This window comes from Dipodomys merriami, unplaced genomic scaffold (assembly GCF_024711535.1).
Source record: "Dipodomys merriami isolate MVZ:Mamm:240054 unplaced genomic scaffold, mDipMer1.0.p SCAF_1, whole genome shotgun sequence".
In the NCBI taxonomy this organism is placed as follows: Eukaryota; Metazoa; Chordata; class Mammalia; order Rodentia; family Heteromyidae; genus Dipodomys; species Dipodomys merriami.
This window is the reverse complement of record NW_027202270.1, coordinates 37,780,876-37,805,861: the sequence shown is the minus strand read 5'-3', so window position 1 is coordinate 37,805,861 and position 24,986 is coordinate 37,780,876. Positions and strand designations below refer to the sequence as shown.

The following is a 24,986-nucleotide window of genomic DNA, read 5'->3' as shown; positions in this document are numbered from 1 at the left end:
GGTCCTGAAAGACAGTCTCTGGTGCTTTTTTTTCTCTTTAAATACATGACAGCTTTGTAGAGACCTAATTTACATATCCGACAACTCATCCACATAAATTGTGTTAAATAAACAGTTTTTAATGTATTTTCTGAGTCTTACAATCAACACCAAGATCAATTTTAGAACATATTAATGGCTTTTAAATGATGCCTTGTACTTATTTTCAGTTAAAACTCATTTCCTTCCAACATCCTGTTCTTGCCAAACACTAACGTATTGTTTGTCTCAATCAATTTATCTATCCTGGCCATTTCATTCAAATGAACTAATACTACATGGGGTCTACTGTGACTGCCTTTTTTGGTTTCATATTTTCAAAGTTGTGTGGTAGCATGCATCAGAATTCTATGCATTTTCATGACTGAATAATATTCTGTGGTATGAATGGTCTACATTTTGCATACTCATTCATCAGTCCATGGGCATTTGGATTCTTGTGATTCTTTTGGCTATAAGGAATAATGTTGCTATTGTTATACCGAAATTCGGGGACCCCCAGAAGACCACCAGAGACCACGATCAATGTAAGCAACAAAGAGCCGGTTTATTGCAAGCTCGAGCTTGGTCCTCCGCGCCCATGGTAACTGGTGACGCTCAGAGGCCCTGAGCATAGAATCAGGGCCGTTTTTATAGTATTGAACAAACAACTTTAAGGAACTTTTACATAAGAAATTACATGATTGGTTAACATTTACATTTAAAGCAAGCTTAACTGGGCAATTAATGATTGGCTGACCTTTACAGAAAAATGTCCTTGGTCCATAGCTTGACCAAGGTTACGAGTCACACCCAAGGTTACCAGTCACACCTGGACCAACAGAACGCATGGCATGTCTCGCCCCGGGCTCTGAAGAACTGGTTGGTTAGAAACTCTTAGTCAGCTCTAGGTGGCTAAGGGGGGCTATCACCTGCCTTAAGCAAACGCCATCTATGGCTCCAAGAATTGTGCATGGATTTCTGTCATAAATTCCTAGCATTGGGGCTAAAGTGGATCACGAGTCAAGCCGCAGAACTGAGATGGAGTGTTAAACAAAAATGGAGTTGCTTAGATTTCTTTTTTTGCTTAGATTTCTTAAAACATTATATTTCTTCCCTAGGGCCTTCCTGCCCAGGGCTTGGGGAAGGGCGTTGCAGTCTTCCCTAGGGCCTTCCTGCCTCAGCCCCCGGGAGGGGCGTTGCAGCTGTGGGGGTCGTTCTGAGGACTTTGTGCCTTTGGTCAGGGCTGTAAACCCTTTGAAGTCTTACTAAGCAACTCTAGGCTCCCAGGCTGACATTCCACTTCTGAGTAACTAAAACCAGTCACAGTTAAAATCATACAAAAACCATACAATCATCTAGTACAAAGCAATTTGTACAGAAGCAAAAATGGCTGTTAGGTGCTGTCTTTACATATATATATATAGAGAGAGATGTATATATGATTTTTTTTTACGTTCTTCACTATGAACATTCCATTACAAGTTTTAGTGTGGACATGTTTTCAGTTCTCTCAAATATATACTTAGGAGTGGAATTATAGCAATTGTTAGGTCATATGATTACCATATGATCCATGTTCTGAGGAACTGCCAGACTGTTTTCTTACAAGGGCTGTACCCCTTCCCACTGAAAGTATATGAGGATTCCAGTTTCTCCTGTCCTGTCTATATGAGATCACACAATAATTATATGCCTATAATCCCTTACTGTTTTCAAGGAGAAATGAGAAAATGCTTCAACTATTAAAATTCCCACCAACCTGGTATTTAGTCCCAGAATCATTTCTATTTTGATAATATTTGATTTGGCAATGAATTTCTTTAATAAACCCTGTATTATACTGTAAATCATCCTAGGACTTCATTGGCAATAGTGTTTAATGAACTGTCATATCTCATTTACATTAATTCTAAAAAATAGCAAGCAAAAAGGGTGCCTGAAGCACTTATTGTAATAGCAGTTCTTTAGGTTAAATCCATCATTTAAGAAATATAGAGTAAGAGAAATCATCCAAAGAGAGTCATCCAAAACTAGAGATGGAAACAAAATGTTGTTTTCTGATACCAAGTAAATATTCTCTCAGGCTCTTATGTACATAACTGTCCTGCTCTTAATTTCACACTACTCTTCTAATTAGGAAATGTTACACTCATTTCCAAACTCTATGCTGGCAGATCCAAGAGGATATCTTATATCAATACATTGAAGGATGCACTACCATGTATTAAAATACTTTAAAAGCTTTGCTTTAAAATCTTAGCTAAATTAAAAATTAGAGATTCTTCTTATAGTAGATCAACAGATTTTTTTTGCAATTTATCATTATTATAAGGATCAAAAAGCAAGTATACAGAATCAATCTATTTAAGCTGGCAGATGAACAAATTTATAATTGGTTATCCATTGTAGTTCTCCCAGAGGGAAGCAAAGTTCCTTCTCTAAGCCCACAATGGTGGTTCTGATAATACTATGTAATACATGGCCCCTGAGGGCCTGGTGAGATTCATTTTGTACTAACAACCTCAAATCAAAGAAAATGCAACAGGGAACTTGACAAACAGATTGCTCCATCAACAAAGGTCAGAATGCACAATGATCCCCCTTACACAATCAAATCTCTATGCTAATAAAGACAGAGGCTACAGAACTACTTAGCTGCCTTCAGGAATCAGCATAAAAAACTTAGCAGCTGTTTACCATTCATTAGCATTTTAATGACAGACAATTTGCGATGTTAAACACAGATTGCTTTAAAGTACTAGGGGATCTTCTGAATAAATAAAAACTAGGCTTTTATCAATTCCTTCACCTCAGTCTTGTTTTCACTTTTAGACCTGCCTTTAAAATACTGCTTCACCAAGACTGAAGTCTTCAAAGGAAGATTTTGCAAATGGAAATAACTGGGGACAAAGTGTGTTTTATTTTTTTCTTTCTGCACAGGTTATTTCCTGCTTCAATCCTCTGTCACTTTATTCCAGATTTTGCTGCTGGTATTGCTGCTGGGAAGCTTTTCTCCTCCCCTCCGGGTGTCCAAAAATTAGTTGGAATTACAAACAGAAATTTGGCCAAAAGGCACTGCACCCTGCAAGAAAACTCAATTTCTCTCAAAGTCACTGATTTGCTGAGAGAAAAAGGTTGAAATACAATAAACCAACACTTCAATGCAAAATTTCAACCTTTACATTGCTGTTCTTACAGGACTTTTATAGAACTGTTTAGCAGTATTATGTAAGATACTTCTGGTACATTGATCTATTTCAAAGCACAGGATAAAGTCTGGTATATATCATAATATATCATCTTACTGCATTAAAAGATTTTTTTTAAAAAATTTTTGGCAGTAGTGTGGTTTGGAGTTGGGCCTCATGCTTACTTAGGCAAAGGCCTCTACTACTGAGCCACAACTCAAGCCCTTCTTCTGCACTTTGTATTTTGAGATAGGGTCTCACTTTTTGCTTGCATCATGATCCTCCTATTATATATTTCACCCACTAGCTGGTATAACAGTCATGCCCCAACATGCCCAGCTGATGCAGTGTTTCAGTTATACCTGGATTGGATTGAAACCTTAACATCTCTGACCTCAGAATCCAGTGCAGCTGAGATGATAGACGTGTACCACTGCACCCATCTACTGGTATTAAAAACGTCCTTGTTCATGTAAGTCTTGTGAAACTGGCTTCAGACTGTGCTCCACTGAATCTCAGTCTCCCAAGTAGCTACCATAATGGACAGAAACCTCATCCGGACCTCACTCAGCAAATAAGGCTTTAGATTTCACTTAGTGTTCCACTATGTTTATCCAATTCCCTTTACTAAAATTACGTGCAGTCATGAACCCCGCATACATTTAAGCACATAGAAGCACACATAATGTATAGATTTGTCACCGTAGAAATTTTGTAAATCCATAAGAATGTAATTAACCCTCTGCCATAAAATCAATCCTTTCCTATAAACCAGCCTCCCTTCCTTCCCATCCTCCTTTATTCCCTCATCCTTCCTTCCCTCATCTTTCTCCATCTCGCACCTACCCTCAAGTTAGTTAATATAGTCACTTAATGTACATTGGATATAATAACTACACGTTCTCACTTTCTTCCTTCTGCTCATGTGCTCTTTCTCTTTGCCTTCCCTCCTTTCTCCTATTTTTAAACATTTAATGGATTTCATTATTATCTACTTAAACCATATTCATCCCACACCATCATCCTCTCCTGGTGGTCTCACTTGATTACCTTTAGTGAATTATTTTCTTTATATAGCAGAAAGAAGGGAAAAGGTGCAAGAGATGCTGGGTTTGTAATTGTCCCTGGTAAGAGGCAAAGATCTCTATCAGGGGCAACAAAGCTGGGAAAGCAATAAAAAGGGAAAATTGAAATGTCATTCATTTTAATTTCTTTAAATAAATCATTGGGAGTTCCAAAATTGACATTGCCCTTCCTAATAAATTTTTGTGCTATGGTAAGTTTTTGTTTTACTGCTCATTGAAAGGGGCATACATTATAAAGGCATAGGAAAAAACGACTTCTGCAGGATTAGGATGCAGATCAGATTTAAGATTGTCATGCAGGTTGTCTGACTCTGGTGTACTCTTCTTTCTAAGAGGAATATGTTTCCATTGTTTATGTTATGCTACCTAAAGAAGAGATACCAGAAAGCCTTGAATTCTAACCTTAAAATGGTCTCCACAATCATATTTCAAAGATCAAAGACTAAGACAATAATTTCAGGTGTCACTAGGACCTCCAATGAGGTTGTGTTGTGATAGATTATGACATAGTCCATTGACATGATATGGTACCTATTTTGTCATCGAGGCAGTTGGTTGAAATAATAGTTTTTGTTATGCTCACAGTGGTAAGGATTTCACATATTATTGGTTTCCTAGGAATAGATGGGTATTCCTTACATTTTGTTGGAAAAGCAATACCCCAAAGTCTGGTGCTTCAAAATACACATCGAGCACTATGAATGAAAGGAAGGAGGAGGTAACAATGCTTGATAGGAAATGGACTCATTACCTTGCTCATATAACTGTAACCCCTCTGTACAGTATCTTTATGATAATATATATATATATATATATATTTGTTAGGAAATGGAAAGAACTTGGAAAAAATTATATTAAGTGAATAAGCCAGGCCCAAAGAAACATAGATCCCGTGGTTTACCTTATTTGAAATAACTAATATATATCTAGGACAAGCAGAAAAGGTCAAAAGCTATGTACCTATGACCATATAAGATGATGTTAAGCGAAATGAACTCAAAGAAAGGGAACACAAGTGGTTTTTTCTTTCTTGCAATTGTTTTTAATGTACTTAAAAAGTACTATGTGATTTTTTTTTCTTTTGTATGTTCTTTCCCCATGGTATAACCCCTGTTATCACTGTATTTGATGTCGGTGTCCTGCATCTTGTATATACATTTTTCTAATTTGGGAAGGGGAAGGGAAATAACAAAATGCTGAAATAAGGATATAGGGGAAGGGAGGGAGGAGTGGGGGAGGTAGGGAGGGAAGGGATAGCAGGGGAAAAACAATGGAGCAGGTAACAAAGCTCTATAGGAAATGTACTTATCACCTTACTCATGTAACTGCAACCTCTCTGTACAGTATCTTTACAATAAAAAAAGCATGAAAATGTGTTAAAATTAAAAAAAAAGAATTAAGATCCCTGACCTTGATTCTCTTCCTTCTCCTTGGAGCACAGGCATCCATTTAAAATTCCTACCTAAAGAAATTTTGTCCAAAATAATTGTCTTAAATTGCGTTCCTAAAGGCCTCATCCAGCAACCAGAAAGATTAATCATCAGGGAAGAGAAGAGACTGAAAAGTTGATACCACTCCCATATACACTTGTCATCTACTCTGCTGAGGGCAGCTCCAAGAGACAGCTCAGGAGACATTTGCGCAATACCAGTCTTTGTTGGCAGTGAAATTCAGCCCCTCAACTTTCAGTTACTTGCTACTTCCTGAGCTGAGAGGACTGTCATTGTCCCAAGCCACTATCTGTTCATTGTTTAGATTATCTATTTCTTTAAAAAATAAAGTTATTTACTATTCCTCCAAACACAACAAAACATTATTTTTCTACTTTCTGTGAAGAGTGCATTTAAGTTTTAACCATTTGACCTTTTCTTTGTGTTTCATGTCTTATATGGCTCTGGAACTTACACATGTTAAACATATACTTATTTTCCTGTTGAGTTCATTTTTTTCTGTAATTCTATTTGGGGGGACCATCAGAGAGCTGAGAGGAAGGCTTCTTTTGCTCCAGTATCAAAAAGAAATTTATAGGAGCCTTTAACTTGATTTCCTTCATGGTGAGCAAGAAATACTTTTCTTTTTCTATTTCTCCCTACTTTACATATGTCCTTTCTTTTGAAAGAGGAAGGGAGGAAAAAAAGGAGGGAGGGAGAAAGGGGGGGAGGGAAGAAGGAAGGCTGGAAGGAAGGAGATACTAATGTCAATAAAACAAGTAAACAGATATAGTGATGCACAAATTAGTGTCAGCTATTTGGGAGGTGAAGATGGGAGAGCAGTTTAAAGACAGGTAAATTGTTGAAAGAACCTATTTGAAAATCCAAGCAAAATGATTGGCGATGTGGTTTGAGTGACAAGAGTATTTGTGCATAAGATCTTGAGTTCTTGAGTTCAGTCCTTATTATCAGAGAGAGAGACAGACAGACAGAGAGACAGAGATAGAGAGAGACAGAGAGACAGAGATCTGAGACAGAGAGACAGAGAGACAGAGACAGAGAGAGAGACAGAGAAAGGAAGGAAGGAAGGAAGGAATAAAGGAAGGAAGGAAGGAAGGAAGGAAGGAAGGAAGGAAGGAAGGAAGGAAGGAAGGAAGGAAGGAAGGAAGGGGAGAGGGAGGGAGGAAGGGAAAAGAGAAAAGAAAAGGTTCTGCCATTAGGTCTAGGGTGTAGCTCAGTGGGAGAGCATGACCATGGCTATGGGCTTGATCTCGAGCACAGCAAGGGGCTGGAAGGGGAGGTAGAATAAAAAAACTTTGTCTATCATTAAGTACATTTAAAAAGAGCTGGCTTCAACATGGTTTAAGATATTTTTTTCCCTGCTAAAAGACCGTGAGCACCTAGGCACATGTAATTTCTTCCTTTATTATCTTTTCTTTTAAAAAATATTTTAATTCTCTTTAGGTAGTCGTACAAAGGACTTGTCATTCAAGAAAGCAGTTTAAAAATCCATTGCTTCTTGATCAAGGTCACCCCTGTCAACCTTCTCACCCACCCTTCTAAACCCAGTCCTTCCCTCACTTTTCTTAATTTTGTACAATTGTACATTGAAACTTTGACTGCATCCCCTCTACTTCTTCTCTTTGTTTCTCTGCTCTTCCTTTCCTTGACCCTATCCCACCCATTTCAGTTACCCATTTCCTGGTGTTTGTCGCACTATGATTTTGGACTTATACTGAGTTCTCCCCTATACCTACCGTATTTCAATTAGTACATTTCTGTACAAATGCTTACTTATCAACAAATTCTAGCTTCCACATATGAGAGAAAACATGCAATCTCTGTTCTTCCTTATTATTATTATTATTTTTGGTCATGGGACCTGTACTCTGGACCTGGGCGCTGTCCCTCAGCTCTTCAGCGCAAGGCGAGTGCTCTACCACTTGAGCCACAGCACCATTTCCGGCTTTTTCTGTTTATGTGGTGCTGAGAAATAGAACCCAAGGCCTCAATGCATGCAAGGCAAGCACCTACCACTGAGCCACCTTCCCAGCCCTCTTCGTTAAAATTTTTGAGCAGAGTTTCAAGCAGTCTCCTCTGCCTCAAGCTTCTGGGATAATTTGGTGGCATTCTATTTAGGCAATGCTGTTCTCCCTATAATGACAGCACCAACTCAGGAGTCTGAGAGATGATGACTACTGAGTCCAACTTTCGTGCATAACCTTGGAAAAGTGCTTTTCTCCTTTTTATCTCTATTTTTTCTCTGCCATGTGTTGAAGAAAATATAAGTCCCTGGGAGGAGAACTGAGATCTTTCTATGCAAATTGCTTCACCATGTCCTTGCCAGCAGCTTGTGTGATATATAAGCTTCAGGTTGTTGTGTGGTTACTATTAGTACTCCTCTCACACCGTATCACCATCAGGTATAAGTACTTATCATAAGTGCTCATCATAAGGCAAGTACTAATACTTATCATAAAGGCAGGTTAGGTTGGGAGTCATATGTTATTGGTTAAACTGTTCAACCAAATGTTTGGCTTCAAGAGAAAGAGAATTCATAGTTAGAAGATGGGTTCATCAACGTTTTCCTAGATGAGGTATCTCATAACAGACCTTGAGGAGAGTAGTTGTATTTCTAAGGTGTGGTTGTGAATAAGTTAAAATACAGAAAAAAAGACCAATACACACATAAGTCTAAAAAAGTTTAGGGTCTCCAGGAATCCTTATGGTTTTTGGATTAGAAAGGAAAATGATGAAGAGAAAAGTTTGAGACCCTGGAGTGAGCACATTTCTTAAGTAGGAAGTCAAGGTGCTAATTATGAAAGAAAATATTGATGAATGCATTCTATTAAGAATAAAAATTTTTGAATAGTGACATAAAAAGGACTGGATATATACACACGTATATACATATATATAGATATGTAGATATGATAAATTTAAGTCCTTTATCATAGAATAAAGAACTCTGACAAACCTATAAGCAAAAGAAAGCAGTAGAAAAATAGGCAAAAGACTAGAATAGATACTTCATAAAGTATATATAAATACATAATACTAATGCAAAATTTCTTTAGACAGTAAGGATATGAAAATCAAAATTATAAGGAGATGTTACTACATACCCAAAATATCTAAAATAAATATAGATTATGAAATGATGGAAAGGATATGGAACAATCACAACTGTATATTGAAGTACAGCTACTTTGAAAAACTATTTGGCAATATCTACTTAAATTAGATGCATATATACCCTAAGGCTTAGCAATTCTGAGCCTTAGATGTTTACCTAACAGTCAGTACCATATAATGACCATAGCAATACTAGTCCCAAACTAGTCATTAGTCATTTAAACCATCTGGAGTAAAAAGAATAACTAATTTTGTAACTCCATGCAATAAAACTTCCCACAATGAACTATGGCAATGAAAACAAGTACTATAAAATTCTATGCAAAAACAAATAATCTATGTGAATATAATGTTGAATAAAAAACAAAAATAAAGGAGTAGATGATATATAATGTACTTCCTACAAAATCATACAAACTAATTGTCTAATGGCTATCTTTAGATAAAAGGAAAGGGTGTTTGTTCTGGGGGCAGTCCACACAGGTATGTTATGATTGTGCATACTCATTCAGAATTTTGCCTGGGATACTTCCCTGTAAGCTATACATTAACAGATTTTAAAAAATGAATTCAGCCCTGTAAATTTTAGTAAAGTGGTTTAACAAATATAGGTAGAATTCCCAATAAAAAGAGAAGCTTGAAATATTGTCATATTATTATGGTTTGTATGATATCTTTGAATTTCTTTTTCCACTGCCAGCCTGATTTTTCTGAAAATGATTTGTAACCAAATCAAAGTTCCCTGTAATACTCATGCTGTCTTTCTGAATACAGAAGTAGATAGAGGAGACTAAGCCAATGATGCCAATGAGAAAAATCTGTTCCTGAAACTTTGAATCTATAAAATTGTAACGGTCAGCAGTTCTATGGCCTAGTCTCCCTTCAGGCAGCTCAGGACCCCTGCAAAGAGCTCCTGCAGCATCCACAAGGCACCAGGCTGGCAGAATGCTGCATTTAAAGAGCAAGCCTTCTGAGCACCCTTCTGAGGTTTATAAGCAATATTGAAGTGTTGCATCAGAAAACAGCAGCAAATCCACATCATGATAGATTGTAAGCCACAATGTCCTTTGGGTTTAATAGAAATCCACAGCATTTAAACAAAATGATGAATTCTTCACTAAGATGGCTTTTCATATGTTATGGCAACAGAAAACACATAGCCAAGAGGTGATTCATTTGTAATATATATCTTGCTCTCATACTGAATTTCTTATACGTAAATGTTGAAAAAGTTGGGTGAGGGGCTGGGAAGGTGGCTCAGTGGTAGAGTGCTTGCCTTGCATGCATGAGGCCCTGCATTTGATTCCTCAGCACCACATAAGCAAAAAGAAAAAGCCAGAAGTGGCGCTGTGGCTCAAGTGGTAGAACACTAGCCTTGAGCTGAAGAGCTGAGGGACAGCGCTCAGGCCCAGAGTTCTGGCCTCATGACCGGCAAAAACAAATAAAATAAAATAAAAAGAAAGAAAAAGTTGGGTGAGATTTTATATACTATGTAGTAACAACTATGCTTTGGTAAAGAACATCACATTTTTTGGTAACTGTGGTCTTTATTAAAAAGCAGCAATGAAAAAGATTTAAGTAAATTTAGACGATTAAAAATGAATTTTGAACGTTTCTGTTTTATTGTGTTTTTTTAGCTTGTGACCCAAAAGTATTAAGTGTGACCATGGAAGACAGGAAACACAAAGGAGGGAAACAGAATTCTAGCAGATGCTTTCTCAGGATTTTCAAATGTGTTTTAATACACTTGACTTATCAAAAGGGAATGTCATGTGCTAGTTCCCAAATTACTAAGTCTTTAGAGAAGCCAGAATTATCTCCAGACAGGGCTTTACTAAAATTGTCTGAGGTCAAGAATGGATAGGGAGGTCACAGGAGCTTGACAAAATATTCTGGCTAAAGGACTCTGGGAGAGAGAGTCCTGAGCTACATTTGCCCAATGACTCTTGTCAGTGGCATAAAGTCCTCCCATGAGAGTGGAGCCTTTCTGTGAGGAGACCAAGCACTTGCTCTTCCCTAACAGAAGCATAACACACCGACTTGTTTTATAAATCTTCCTGAAATACTTACTGAAGTAAGGCAATAACCATATTTCTCAAGTCACTGAATATACCCAGAGACATTATATAGCAATTAAATTTTAGAGACAAATACACACAATTTAGGAACCTATCTTTTATTTTATATGGGTGAAATAAGATTAGAAGGGTTTATGTCACCCAGGTACCAGACTAGTGGTAGAAACAAACCTAAGCCTATAGCCCAGCGACACTGATTTGAACATTTAGATAAGTACAAGCAAAGATGTATAAGAATCATTATATTCTCATTACCTTCTTTGAAAAATTAAGCAGATTAGTGTTTTTAAATTTTGACTGGATTTTAAAAGAAATATTCATTATAAAGTGAGATTTTATTTTTTGTCAATATAAATAACAGAAGAAGTTCAGTGAAAGAAAAGCCAGGGTGGCTACAAGCACACATTTTTTTTCCCCTTTCAAGATCAGGAGACAACTGATTGCAATGCTTCATTTAATACTTTTAATATTCTCAATGGTTAAAAAACCCAACACATCCAGGTCCATTAAGACCATGCTTTTAACCATACCGCTTGGATCAATATTACTAATTCAAATAGACTCATGGAGGGAGGCACATTCACACTTGTATTGGGGATTTTATAATAAAGCACTATCAGAACTGCACTAAATAATGCTATCTGAAAAGACACATTTTTTTTTTCTAAGCAATGGTGATCTACTTTCTACTATAGAGATCAAAACGACCTGGTTAGGCTGCTATCTGTCTTTAGGCCTGTCCTCACACCAAAGGCCATATGGAATGGGGTTAAACAGTGAAACTTGGGCTCTGAGTTCAGAGTGGCTATTTCTGGACACAAAATGTTTTGTACTCTAGTATTAGATAATTTCTGTTCATGCATTCAATGTTTAAGTTACGTACATGTTAAGAACTAAAGGGGGCCAGTTGTTTACATAAATTATCCTCTAAAATTTAACATTAAAATTATTCTTTTTAAAAGGTGCACTCTTCCCCAATCTAGGGAAGTTCAATTGAAACCAACAGTTAATATTTACTTTTCTAGTCCCTTCAATTCCCAACTTTGGTTAATTAAACATTAACCAAAAACTTCAAAGCTATTCAAAAGCTGTTGCTCATGTTGGAGAATAAATAGAAATAGTAAAAACTGCTGTAACTCTTTCTGTATGTTGACTTCTATGTTTACTATAACTATAATAAACTATATGGCATTCAGAAAAAAAATCTAGTGGACTGTTATAATCAATGTAATCATCATAGAAGAGGCCCTTAGTTCTCATCCTAGAAGCGTTTTTCTTCTAGGTTAAGAGCAGCCACAGATGCTGTGCAAACAGCAGGGAAACCATCAGTCCTCTTTATGGAACTTTGGTGTGAATTGCCTGGTCTGGATGAGCACAGATTTTTAACAAGTTTGTATTAGGACTAAGATGGACCAAAGAGTGATGGAGGGTTTGGAAGGGGAAGAAAGATTGTTATGTTGACTAAGTTTTAAAGTGGACTAGAATAAGCAACATTCTGTATCTGGAATTTACTAGTATAGTTTCCTAGCTGTTTACTCTTTTGTCCTCTCCTTCGATGGCAGAAGTAGGGCAAAGCATTCTGAATAGGAACAACCTAGATCACCTAACAACTTCAAACACAGGAGCTGGGCATTTGGGAGACAATGTGGTATCACCCTTATCCTGGGCAATGCGGAATACCTATAACCTGTGGATACTTACAGTCTAAAGAGACTTAAGTGGAAACTTAGCAGACTGGGCCAGTGCCTGGCTTTGCTTCTTGGAACTCTGCCATTATTCTGACATCCTAGAAATTGATGCTACTGTTTCAATCATGTAAGGCAGCTTCTGGGGCACTAGTGATAGGCAAAATGTATTAGATAAGGCCCTGGAATGAACATTCAAGGATTTTCTGCATTGGAAATAACTCATCATAATGGATTGCCCCAGCCCCAGTGTACTCGTGTACCATGTTTACTCTTGTCCAGTGTACCTGTGTACCATGTTTACTCTTGTACCGTTACAATGATTTTGTGCCAGCTTTCTTCTATGGTGGGACTTCTTTGTACTATTTTCTTAAATAGGTAAAATCATCTGTTTTTATTTCATAATTTGCAATCATGTTCTCTGTTACAAAAGTGCTTGTTTAAAAATATTATATAAATGTAAGGTAACAACACAGGATGAAATGATTAGTATGCATAAACAACAACATATCTATTACCTTATGTATTTGCTATTACATATCTGATAAGAACACCTGAAACTCTACTCTCAGAAAATTTCTATTATGCAAAACTCAACCATACATAATCATAGTACTCATACAATACTTCTGAGCCCTAGATTATTCATCCTATATCACTATAACTTCATCTCTTGTGGCAACTCCTCCCATTATGATAACCATCTTGTTTTGTTTCTCTGTGACTTTTTAAAAAAGATTCCACATGCAAGTGAAATCATGTAATATATTTCTCTCTGTGTCTAGCTTATTGCATGTGACATAATATTCAGTTTCATCCATGTTGTTGCAAATGGCATGATATAAAGCTGAATAAGTTCCCTTCATGGAGTTTCTTTTTGACTTTACAAATAATTCCCACTTCCAATGAACACCAAAATCTATATAATAATGATTCTTTAATAAGGTATCTCTTTAAAGTAAAGAACTTAAATCATACTACTCATTATTTTCCTTTCCTGTAATAATCGTTATAAGGTAATAAAATTGGAAAAATATTTATTTTGGACATTTGTTCTGACCCTTTGTCCTCTCCTATATTTGTTTCTTTAAAAATTTTTTTTTTTGGTCCAGTTGTGGGGCCTGAACTCTGGGCTTGGGCACTGTCCCTCAGCTCTTCAGCTCAAAGTTAGCACTCTACCACTTGAGCCACAGTGCCACTTCCGGCTTTTTTTTTCTTTTTTGCTTATGTGGTACTGAGGAATCGAACCCAGGGCCTCATGCATGCAAGGCAAGCACTCTACCACTGAGCTACCTTCCCAGCCCTCCTATATTTGTTTCTAAAGCTTCCTTTACTTGAAAAGATACTTATGGAAAGAAAACAATTCATAAAAATGGATTTGTTATTCAAGGTATTAAAGAAAGTATGTTTCCAGTTAAAGGAAATTTCTAAAATTGAATAGCTTCTTCATGTTTTCAAATTTAGATTCCTTTGTATAGCTTTTTCTCTTCTATAATACCTCCTTTTTCTCTTGTTCTTTTCCTCATCTCCCTTTCTCTCACTCATCTTTTCTTACTCTTATCTCTTGTCTCTCTCAAGACTCTGGCATCTCTCTGTCTCTCTGGCATCTCTGTGTGTGTGTGTGTGTGTGTGTGTGTGTGTGTGTGTGTGTGTCTGTGTGTGTGTGTCTGTGTGTGTGTGTGTGTGTGTGTCTGTGTCTATGTCTGTGTGTCTGTGTCAGTCTGTCTCTCTTGTCTTTTTGTCTCTAGTCTCTCACCATAATACTGCTAGGGAACTAATAAACATTAAAAAATTTCATCCTTTGCTGCTATACTCTGTCAATCTTTTCATTATTAGCTTCTAAAAATGTAAAAATTAGACCATGCAATAATAAGGAAAGTGGTAACAATTGAATCAGCCCATATCTCTAGTTATGTCTCAAGTAGACTTGTCATTTGCAACATCTAATGATTGTTTTTATATATGAACCCACAATGGTATATGCTGTACATGTAATAAAGTGAAAAATGTAAACGCATTGCAGAATTTGATGGCTTTTTTTTTTTACAGAAATTCAGCATCATGTCCTAGATTATATATACTTTGTCACTGGAGAGTACTAGGTATGTCTTTCATATATATATTACATGGGCTTCTTACTTGACATTATGGGCAGAAAACTACTAAACTCTTAGATGGCTTACAATTCTCTGTGTTTTCCTGAAGAAAACTGCACATCAATCAATAATTCCATGAAGAACAAACATACAAAAGGAAAATAATAGTGTTTATAAGATTAGAAAAATATTCTTTCCAAACCAGGTTCTAGTCTATTGTAATCAATACAGAGAGAAACATTTTCTGCTAAGTAGTCACAAATCACAGTCTCAGACTTTGAATAAAATAATGTGCTTTGTGTTTAGCCCTTTTTTTCTCAAGAGTCCACTAAACCCTCAGTGTTTACACCACTAGTCCACCAATGAAACGTACTAAAAGAAGTTGATGCTCTTTCAAAATTTTCCTAACCACCTGAAATCCCACTGGAGACTATGATATAAAACACATCTTCCTCATACTGAGAGATTCTAAATCCTTTTCTAACAGTAATATTTGTTCAGGTTTACAAATGGCAAGTACAAAAGAAAGAAGATTTCTTAGATGAGAAAAGCAAAGTGACAAGTTAAAACAGAAATAAGAATTTCACAAGCTCCTATAATACACATAAACACATCTGACCTATACACCTACCTTACAGCTGAAAATATTCCCTTTGGAAGAGCTATGCTTACCTGGTTTCCAGAGAGATATCTATGCCCAAGGGTCTAAATAAACATGAAACCATTGAGTGTTGATTCGAAGTGAATGGAACATTACAGCTTGAAACGTGCCTATCATAAAAATCATGTGGCAAGGGTGTAAATCATCCATGTCAGTCAGTTTTATTACAGGCTACCAGCCAATACTCTGTCAATCTGAATGTGGATTCTTGGACATGTACAATCATCAGTTTAAATATACTTTATGGGAAGGGAAAAGAAAAAGGAGAGAAGATCCTAACATACTTAGATTAAACATAAATCTCATTTTTACCTAGCTGTTATTCTGAGACATATTTCAAAAGAAAAAAGGAAAGTAGCTAATAAAGGTAAAGGAGATATGGGAAATCAGTCACCTTGTTTTAAATAGTTAGAAAAGATAACAAGTAGAAATAGGAAAAAAAAATAATCTTGGAGAGGGGAATACTGAAATCAGCAATCACTCTCTGTTTTAATTCTGTTGCTTCTCTTTTTTTTCTCTAAAATTGATTTGAGCTATTTTACATTTCTGTCACATACTTCTCGAAAAAGTTCCCTGAGGTATAAATGCTGATCAGTCAGCTATGCTTACCTTGACTTTTAAGATTACAGTCCACGTTTACTCCTGCATTCAGGCACTGTACAAGGTATTACATTAAGAGATAAATAATTCCATCATTTCAACTTGGTCCTCCTGTGAAATGTGGCACTAAGAAACAGCCAACAGGCTGTGCGTCTGAACAAATCATACGTCCTGTAATTGCTGCTTAGCTCTAATTACTATTGAGGATAATGTTTGCAACTTGATTCCAGGGAGCAAGCTACCTTCTGACGACACAAGACCAAATATACCCTAAAAGAAGGACAAGTTATTTTTCTTCATGCAATTTTTCTTACTATTTCCTAGGAACTCAGAAACTACTACTACACTACTGTGCCATAGTAAAAGTAAAACAAAAAAAATTAACAAATCTACTCTCTCACCCCACAAAATAATTCTCAAAATAGCTATTTATTATAAAAATTAGCAATTTATAGTATCATGTACATTTTAAGGGACTATTTTTATTTCTCTCTATATAATAGTTTTTTTTTATTTCAAAGAGGAGTCTGTTCTCACAAAAATCTTATTTGTATCTTGGCAGTATATATCAGTTTATATTTATACTATTAAGCTTGAAAAAATTTCTACCTTGCTTATGGAGTTTGAGATTTTAAATAAAAATTTAGAACATTTAAGTTAAAAAAACAAATCATATAACAATTTTATGTTGGTAACATTAATAGGGATGTTTATGCATTTCAAATACCTAATTTTAGCTATATGGGGGAACTAGCACAGTGAAATTAGAGATTTTATCAGCTTGGAACTAAAATGATTCTTCATTTTTCTCATACCTAATTTCATTCTCTGATGAGTGGCACCTAAGCATGTGATAAGCATAAGGACTCACAGTGTGGCTATGATTAGATAGCTGTTTTGCTGAAAGTCATTAGTATTTGCGAGTTAGCTTAGTGGTGGTTTAATTGAATAAACTTAAAATGACGAATGTTTGCAAATGTCAGAAAGGATTTTGTACCATTGATTGTGTAACTTCATACATTTGCCAACTACAGTCAATACTTGACTATAGTCAATTATTGACACTCAGAACAAACTACAATTAACCAAATTCAGAGATCTGGTATATCTTCCTGTTTCAGATTTGTACAGTTCCTAGTAGGGATAGGTAACTCTATGTGAATAATTAGGTATAGTAATTGAAATGGTAATATATAAAACCAATTTTTTAATGGTACATTTTTCTAGGGTCAGTAAACTCAACAAAATTATAAATAACAACAAAATAGTTTAAATGGAAAACTGCATGGTAGTGCTATACTCATTTCCCTTAAAAAACAACTATGTACTTCTTACCTATTAGTTCTTCATAATTAAAAATAAGTTATTGCTGTGTTATTTTGAAATTAAATTTTCATCTATAATAAAGTTCGCAACTTTTTTTTCTTTTATGGAATTAGGCAAAGTGTTCTAGTCCTTTTTGCTTACCCTTAACTCATACCTGATTTTTTTTGAATACTTCCCAGAACATTTATAGGTCTGACATGTGAACTTCTAAACTCGTTTTTTTTTGTACTGCTTGTATATTCTTAGTTTCATTCAATAGTACACGAAGTGTGGACCCTAGAACAGTTACATCAGTATCAGGATTTCGTGATAAACTCCCAGTTCCCAGTCGAGATGTAGAGAATCACAAATTCTTGGAATTGCATCTTGGAATGTGCTTTGACAAGCTGGTAAGTTATGAGATTTGAAGGAAATAATGCCTGTTTAATAAGCGATAAAAACTATCACCACCACCATTACCCAAATCATCAGAAAAAAATATTCCAAAGACTAGTTTCATATCTATCACCATCCACAAACTTAATTGAAAACCATTTCCTTATTTACACTTTATAAGATTTGTTAAACAGAATTCTCCCTCAAGGGCAAAGCCTATTAATTCGTTTATTTATTTTCTGTCTTTGGCTCCTTGTGCAATGTCTGACACTTGTCTGACAAATGTTCATTGCAGAAAGCACTATCTGATGAGTGTATATCCACACTTAGGTTTCACTTTGTTTATCTCATGACTCTCATGATACTCTTTGTCCTCTTTCAAATTCTTTCCATTTCAAGTGTAATTTTAAATGCCATTTTGTCTAGTTTTCTAGGTAGGTTTCTCTCTTCCCTCAAAAGGAAGTACCTTCTTTCCTATATACTTGCATTATATGACTTTACATTTCTATTAGAGTATTTGATTGTGCGTTATCACATGGAGGTTCTTCCCTAGTTTCTAAGCTTGGTTAGGTGAGACTAAACGCAATTACTGCATTTTGCCTAGTGAATGTGTTGAATTAATGAGGTAAAAAGAACTGCATCTATGTATATTCTTACTGTAAGAACTGTGCTGCTGCATACAACCTGCTTAAAGGTTTTATTTCTTACTGATAATTATGATCTTCTAAGAGTACAAGGACTGTCAAAATTACAGAAACAAGTTTAAGATGATGTTTTGTAAACAGGATGCTTTCTTGGGCTGGGAATATGGCTTAGTGGTGAAGTGCTTGCCTAGCATGCATGAAGCCCTGGGTTCGATTCCTCAGTATCATATACATAGAAAAAGTTGGAAGTGGTGCTATGGCTCAAGTGTTAGAGTGCTAGCCTTGAGCAAAGGAGTCTCAGGGACTGGGTGAAGGCTCTGAGTTCAAGCCCCAGGACTAGCAAAAAAACAAACAAACAAACAAAAAGGGTGCTTTCTTAACCTTGGTTGAAAAGTAGAAAATATCTTCCATGGAAACAAAGTCATATGTGGTCATCAAAACTAACACTTTTGATAATTCTCAAAGGTTTAGTGAACATACAGGATGTCTGCTTGAGATAGATTATTATAGAAGAAATGACACCTCAATTCCAACAGTATTATAAGCTTTACAATTATACGGAGGCTCTTGAAAAGGAGTCAAAATTCTATGAGTGTTTATGAAGATGCTCATTATTCCTTGGAAAGCAAAAACCATAAATTTGGGAGATTTTTTCTTCCATATTTTAAGATATACTTGGGGAGCTATAACAAGAAATCAATTTTCTTTAATTGTCATTTTTATTGCAACAAGAACCTTATCTGCTTATGGAATTCATTTATAATTGATAATAAATGATAAATTTAGAAAATGGGCATCTTCGCTAGAGTTTATACATTTCTGTAAACCAGAATTTTTTTCAACTTGTAAAATTCAGCCTTTTCATCTTCATTTTGGGTTTTAATTGATTATGGCTGTTGTTATTGTAACTGAATCTTCTCCCCCCACCAAACATACTTTCAATTTCAAACATTTAATTAACAAACTTTTAATTACATTCATTAGAAGGGTCTGTTCTTTTAAAGTAACTTTTAGATAAGTATATAATCCTTCTTTAATGGAAAAATGGTTGCCACTCAAATTATCTGAATTATAATTAGGGATTTTTCACTAATTTTCATAAAGGCAAGCTTATAAACACATTCTCTATGAAGAAAACACATATTCACTGATATTTTTTCTTCCTCCTTCCCTCTTTGAACTAGACATTATGGTAAACTGAAATGTGAGGTTTGTGGATGATAGAAAGATAGTAGAAAGATCTGTGTGAAGAATAAAATAATATATCTAAAGCATTGACTAATATGAAGTCACAGAATGTAATAAAAATAATCAGTGCATATATAACATTAGTATTAGACAGAATATAATCTCCACAAGAGAAGGTATGTTCATTTGGTTTACTGATGTAGTCTAAGCACCTGGTGCCATGCTTTGGATGTATTATTAGCTCAACAAACACCTGCTGCACCAAAAGGAAAGAGCAAGGTAGTTCTGAAGAATAGACAATGTTTCACTGTGAAGGCAAGACGTGAGTGTGCTCTTAGTAAATGTGCTGGCTTAATCTTTCCCTTAGCTCTCTACCTACATTTGGACTATTAGATGTTTTAACTTCCTAAATAGACTGGAAATCTTAATGGTCTACTCCTTCACCGCCATGCTAGTCCCAGACAATATGGCATTTGCCTAAGGGTAAAGGTCCTTAATAGGTTTTCCTGAGACCAAGTAGGCGGTCCTAAAATTGGGCCACCACATAGCAACCACGTAAATGGCTTAAAAAGACAAATTTGATTGTGCTACTCCAATGTAATGCTTCCCTCTGCACCTTAAAGGAAACAAGATACATTTTTATGACCCACAGATACCACCTGGTTAAACTTCAGCTTATGTCCAAAGTTACACATGGTACTGCACCTCCTCCTCATCTACCAAGATCTTAGCTCTTCCTGAAACATGTCCAAGTCTTACTTTAAGGTTTGTTTCCTTTCTTTTTCCAATGCTATTCTCCTAATTCAGCTGTTTCTCAGTTCTGTGATCATCTCCTGAACAAGGTCTCCATCTATGAGATTGCTGTTCTTTACAATCACTTACCTAGAATATAGACTCCAATACAGTATTAACTATTCTTTAAGTGCTCTATGCCAATTTCTAAACAGCACTAGTCCTGTTGATGGCACTCAGAGCAAATTTTCAAAGATTAAATGATGATATTTCTCCTACCTTTTCCAAACTAAAGACATGAAAGCATTCAAATGACTTGAAATACTTCATGTACATTATTTTTCACTTAACATTTACTGATTACCTGCATTATAATTACTTATAATGAATGATACTACTTCAAAGCTGAAGTGATGATGTACAATTGCCAAAAATCTGTTGGCCATGTGTGAGACATGGTATTTATTCAATGTACTGAAAAATTAGTGTACATTTTCATTTATAGGTATTCAGGCATCCTTAGCCCACAGACATGTTGATGTCAAGGGACTGGCATGTAGATTTGGTGTAAAAGAATGGAAGAAATGGAAGCAGTTCTTAGTTAGAACTTTCTCGAGAAAAGAAATTCTACCTAGAGCTTTATCTTTAACTAATAAGAGATCAACTTAAAAAAAGCTAACACTGAAAGTAGAGTTTATTGGTCACGTACAACAAATGCTGTTACATTAACATTTATTTTATGTCGACACTGTTCTCAGTATTAATTTGGCCAATGTTCAAATTAATAAAATGAAAAAGGATTTGCTATTACCTATATCATCTCAATTAGGAATCAGGGTACAGTTTAAGTATTTTGCAAGCGGCATGATTAAGGTTCAAATCCATGCAGTTGGGTTTTAAGAGTCCCTATTTGTGCCAGTAGGTATTAGAAGGTACCACCTTTATAGTAGTAGACTATCTCTTGCAAAATTCGTAATATATAAGAGAAATTACCTATCAGATGTCAGTTACTTCTATATATACATATTTCTCTCCCATTTTCAGAGATTCTTCATTACTGCCAAATAAAGGTATGACATATTTAGCAGCCAGTGGCTTGATGAAACAGTTCTAGATCATATGGAAAATCACAAGGAAAGTCTAAATAAAATACCAAATCACACTATGTCTTTAATATCACTGTGAAAACAGCATGATTTTTCTAGGACATGCTGTGAAGTCTGAAGTGATAAGATAGCCTATCTTAAAATGACTTGAAACCAAAAACGGATCTGCAAATGTATTTCTAACTTCCGAAGAACGCTCTATTTTGACAAGTTAGAGCATGGAGATGCAGACCTCATCTTAGGGTAAAGAAAAGTGCAAACCAATGATTTTCACATAGTAGTGGGTCAAGTTATGTATGAAGAAAGGTGGATATTAACTCATAGCACACCAAGACAGAATTTCAATAAAACTAGGTAGTCTGTCATGTACAGCAGGCCTTTATTTCACTCTCTCTCTCTTATTCTCTCCTTTTAAAAGATATTACTTATGCATCTTCTGAAACGTGAATGCGACAGGAGGAGTCCAGTTGACGGAGCACAGCTCATCATGACCCACAGCAACATGACCCCTGTGTAATAAATCTTTCTGGAAGTAGTTCTTCTTTTCCAAATGGGGCCTGTCTTCACTTTTCTCATGTGAGACTTGGCAAATGGGACATTCTGAATCTGACAGGCCAGTTCTCTGCTCCTCAGCTGACAACTGTCTTATATAGTTGTCAGCTGAAACTTTTACAGGGGCACGTAGGGGATAAGGATTTCTGAGTCATGTCCAGCCAAGAGAGTCCATCATCTCTCAGTGTTCAGCCCGCCCTGTTCCATCCCAACAGTAGTATGTCATTCCTGCCAGACAGCCCAGCTCCAGAGAGCCTGGGAGAGGAGAAGAACTAATGGTCTACATGAAGCTGGCTTAAAAGAAGTCCTTTGTGAGAATCTCATAAGGAAAAGACATCTTTGCATTTCTGTGATGTGTTTTTTTTTTTTTACAAAGATTTGGGGGATTGAAAATAATGTGAAGAAATGTAGGGCCTTTTATTGTGTAGAAGTTGTTTCTAAGTTTGATCCCAGTTCAAATTTTGCTTCTACAATTTACTAGTGATAAGACCGTAAAGAGATAGTTACTTCTGGAGCCTCAGTTTCCTAATTAGAAATATTTGTCTTTCTCAGGTTTGAAAAGAGATCAATGTAACATGCACCATGTCTGCACAGAGTTCTCTTTGTCTCTGATCCTGAAAGGGCCAGGTATGTTGGATGTTCAAACTGAGAAAAGCCTCCAAATCCTCTGTATATTATACTTTCATTGGCTTTATTTTTGTTTTGGCCTTGTACCAGAGTTTTCTAATTTAAGATCTGTGAACAGCCCAATCTCTAGGAATTGTCTAAAATATTTACAATCATTCTCACTTTTCAGAAAAAGTAAAATCAGATTTAATCAGTTTTCAAAGATTCTGGGATTCAAAGAGATTAAAAATCTCTGCACATGTTTGAAAAGTGTCAGGCCAAGTGAGAATCTTTTTGTCAGTCATATTTGATTTTTAATATGTCTAAACAATCTGTGAGTAAAATGAACTACAACCTCTATGATCAAATACTTGTTTCATAAATTGCATATTAGATCAAGAGTTTTTAGTGTTTGCAAAAGATTCAGGTTTTCATATACTCAAGTTTACTCAAAATAGATTACACAGTGATAGTATATACATAATTGCTAACTTTAATAAACAATTTACAAGAAAACTAGACGGTCAATTTCAAGTTCACTGTAAACCAAACCAGTAATTCTAGAAACACTCTGCTCTGAGCTTCACAGAAGCATAAGCTATCCTCTGTTCCAAATATCTTATAACTTGAAGAAACTGAAGCTCTAAAGGTTATGTGACTTGCCCAAGGTCATCACAATACTTACGGACAATGAAAACCAGCAGCTGTAAAAATAATGACAGTGATTATGATGATGATGACAGCACTATGATCTATTGAGAGCTTACTTGAGCTAAGCCTCTTAAAGACTTTAACCTCATGTACTTGCACTTCAACCCTGGAGAAGCATTTTATTACTTCTATTCAGCAGATGGAGTTCACTGCTCAGGGCTCTACCACCAGTAAATGCAAAATTCAGAACCCAAACCAACTTAGTACTCTGCTTTAGCTTGCAAGTATGTTCTCAAAAAATGGGGAATCTTTTTTACTGCCAAGTGTCACTTGGATATTTTTAATATCATGTGCCACAAAAAATTATCAATATAGGCAGAAAAGCCACAGGTATCTGCCAAGAAATATTACGTCTGACCCATCATGTACCAAAATGTGCTTCTGCTTGTAATATCAACTGTCCAGACACAACTCCTCTGGTCATTTGGTGGGTCAAGGGAACCTGTCTATATGGAGTCTATGCCTTCCTCCCCCTGTTCTCCTAAACTATATAGTAAGTGCCTGAGATTAGGTGAAATTCTGCCCTAAAGACCCTGAGGTCATTTCTGGATTCTGCTTAGATCTGTTTCCGAGATCCATTGCCTAAGATGGTTGTCTGTGTGGGCCTAAGAATGGCTTCAGGTTGTTTGCTTTCAGGGACTATAGTTTGGTCTTGGTAGTGGCACCTGAGATATCCATGTTCTTGTAGAACTGGGTTAGAAGGAGGAAGAAGATGCTATATGATTCTACTTCCTGGCACAGAACCAGTTAGCCTTCTCATGAATTTATGAAAAAATGTAGCCAGTGAGTAAAGAATACAGATGAGAAAGATAGAATTAACAAGACATGATGACTGATTAGATATAGGCTGTGATCTGATAGACTAAAGCAAAGCTCAACGATGTGGAGGAGTCAATTACAGAGAAACAATACTGAGGGAAGGAATCAACTTGGCCAGGACATTTAGTTTCTGAACTTTGATCTCAGCATACTGCTAAGTCTGGAATATTGGTTTTCTTCTTTCAACACGACACATTAACTGTAATAAGTTCCCCCTTTCCCATTCTGCCCTATTCTTCCAGCACCAGGAGAAAGATAGATGGTAATGGACATGAGTAAATGAGACTCTTGATATGAGGCCCTTGTATATAATTTCTTAGTCAAACATAATCACTTATTTCAAATGCTTGGCCATCATAAAATGCACCAGAACTACTCATTAAATGGCAGTATGTCTGAATTTCTACAACTACACTGATTTTCAACTATCTCCTATTACACTAAGAATTTAGATTTAATCAATAGTTGAGGTTACTGTTCTCAACTATTTATGTGTTGTTGAATTAATGTTGATACTTCAAAAACAGGTAACAAGAGAATTCATCTCCTCCCTACTATGAATTCACAGATAGTGCACATATATTTTATAATACATCAGCTTCTGAAATTAATCCTCATCACTACATCTGAATTGTTTAGTCTTTCCTTAATCACCAATAATTTTATATCAAAAGAAAAAAGTTTAAGTGTCAGTCCTTAGACCTGGTTAAAAAGAACAGTATTATTTTTGCTTTTTATTTTCCCACACTAAAGACTAAGTGATAAAGCTGGTAATTCTATGTAAAGCTAGAACCTGTGAAAAACAAACAAGTGAAGCTAACAAATAGAAAAGACAAAATTCTCAAATATAAATGATTGGTTCTGTTCTTTTTGAAAAGAAACATGTCAAATATGAAGTTTATCTTTTGCAAGTCAGCTTGGTGGCTCATGAATGTCTGTAATCCAGTA

At 35.8% G+C, this 24,986-nt stretch overlaps 1 protein-coding gene across 11 annotated transcripts in view; it reads right to left on the bottom strand.

Annotated features, from left to right (window-relative positions):
• Positions 1–24,986, bottom strand: part of Znf385b (zinc finger protein 385B) — a 398,961-nt gene that overhangs the window by 101,821 nt on the left and 272,154 nt on the right. Inside the window, exon 1 of one of the 11 annotated variants that reach the window (XM_070019905.1) lies at positions 15,989–16,144. The exons of 9 other annotated variants lie outside the window; for them this stretch is intronic. The gene's annotated coding sequence lies outside the window, so the exon portion shown is untranslated. Of the gene's footprint in view, positions 1–15,390; positions 15,413–15,988; positions 16,145–24,986 lie in introns of those variants that run through there. One more of the 11 variants, XM_070019923.1, reaches the window with a different exon arrangement.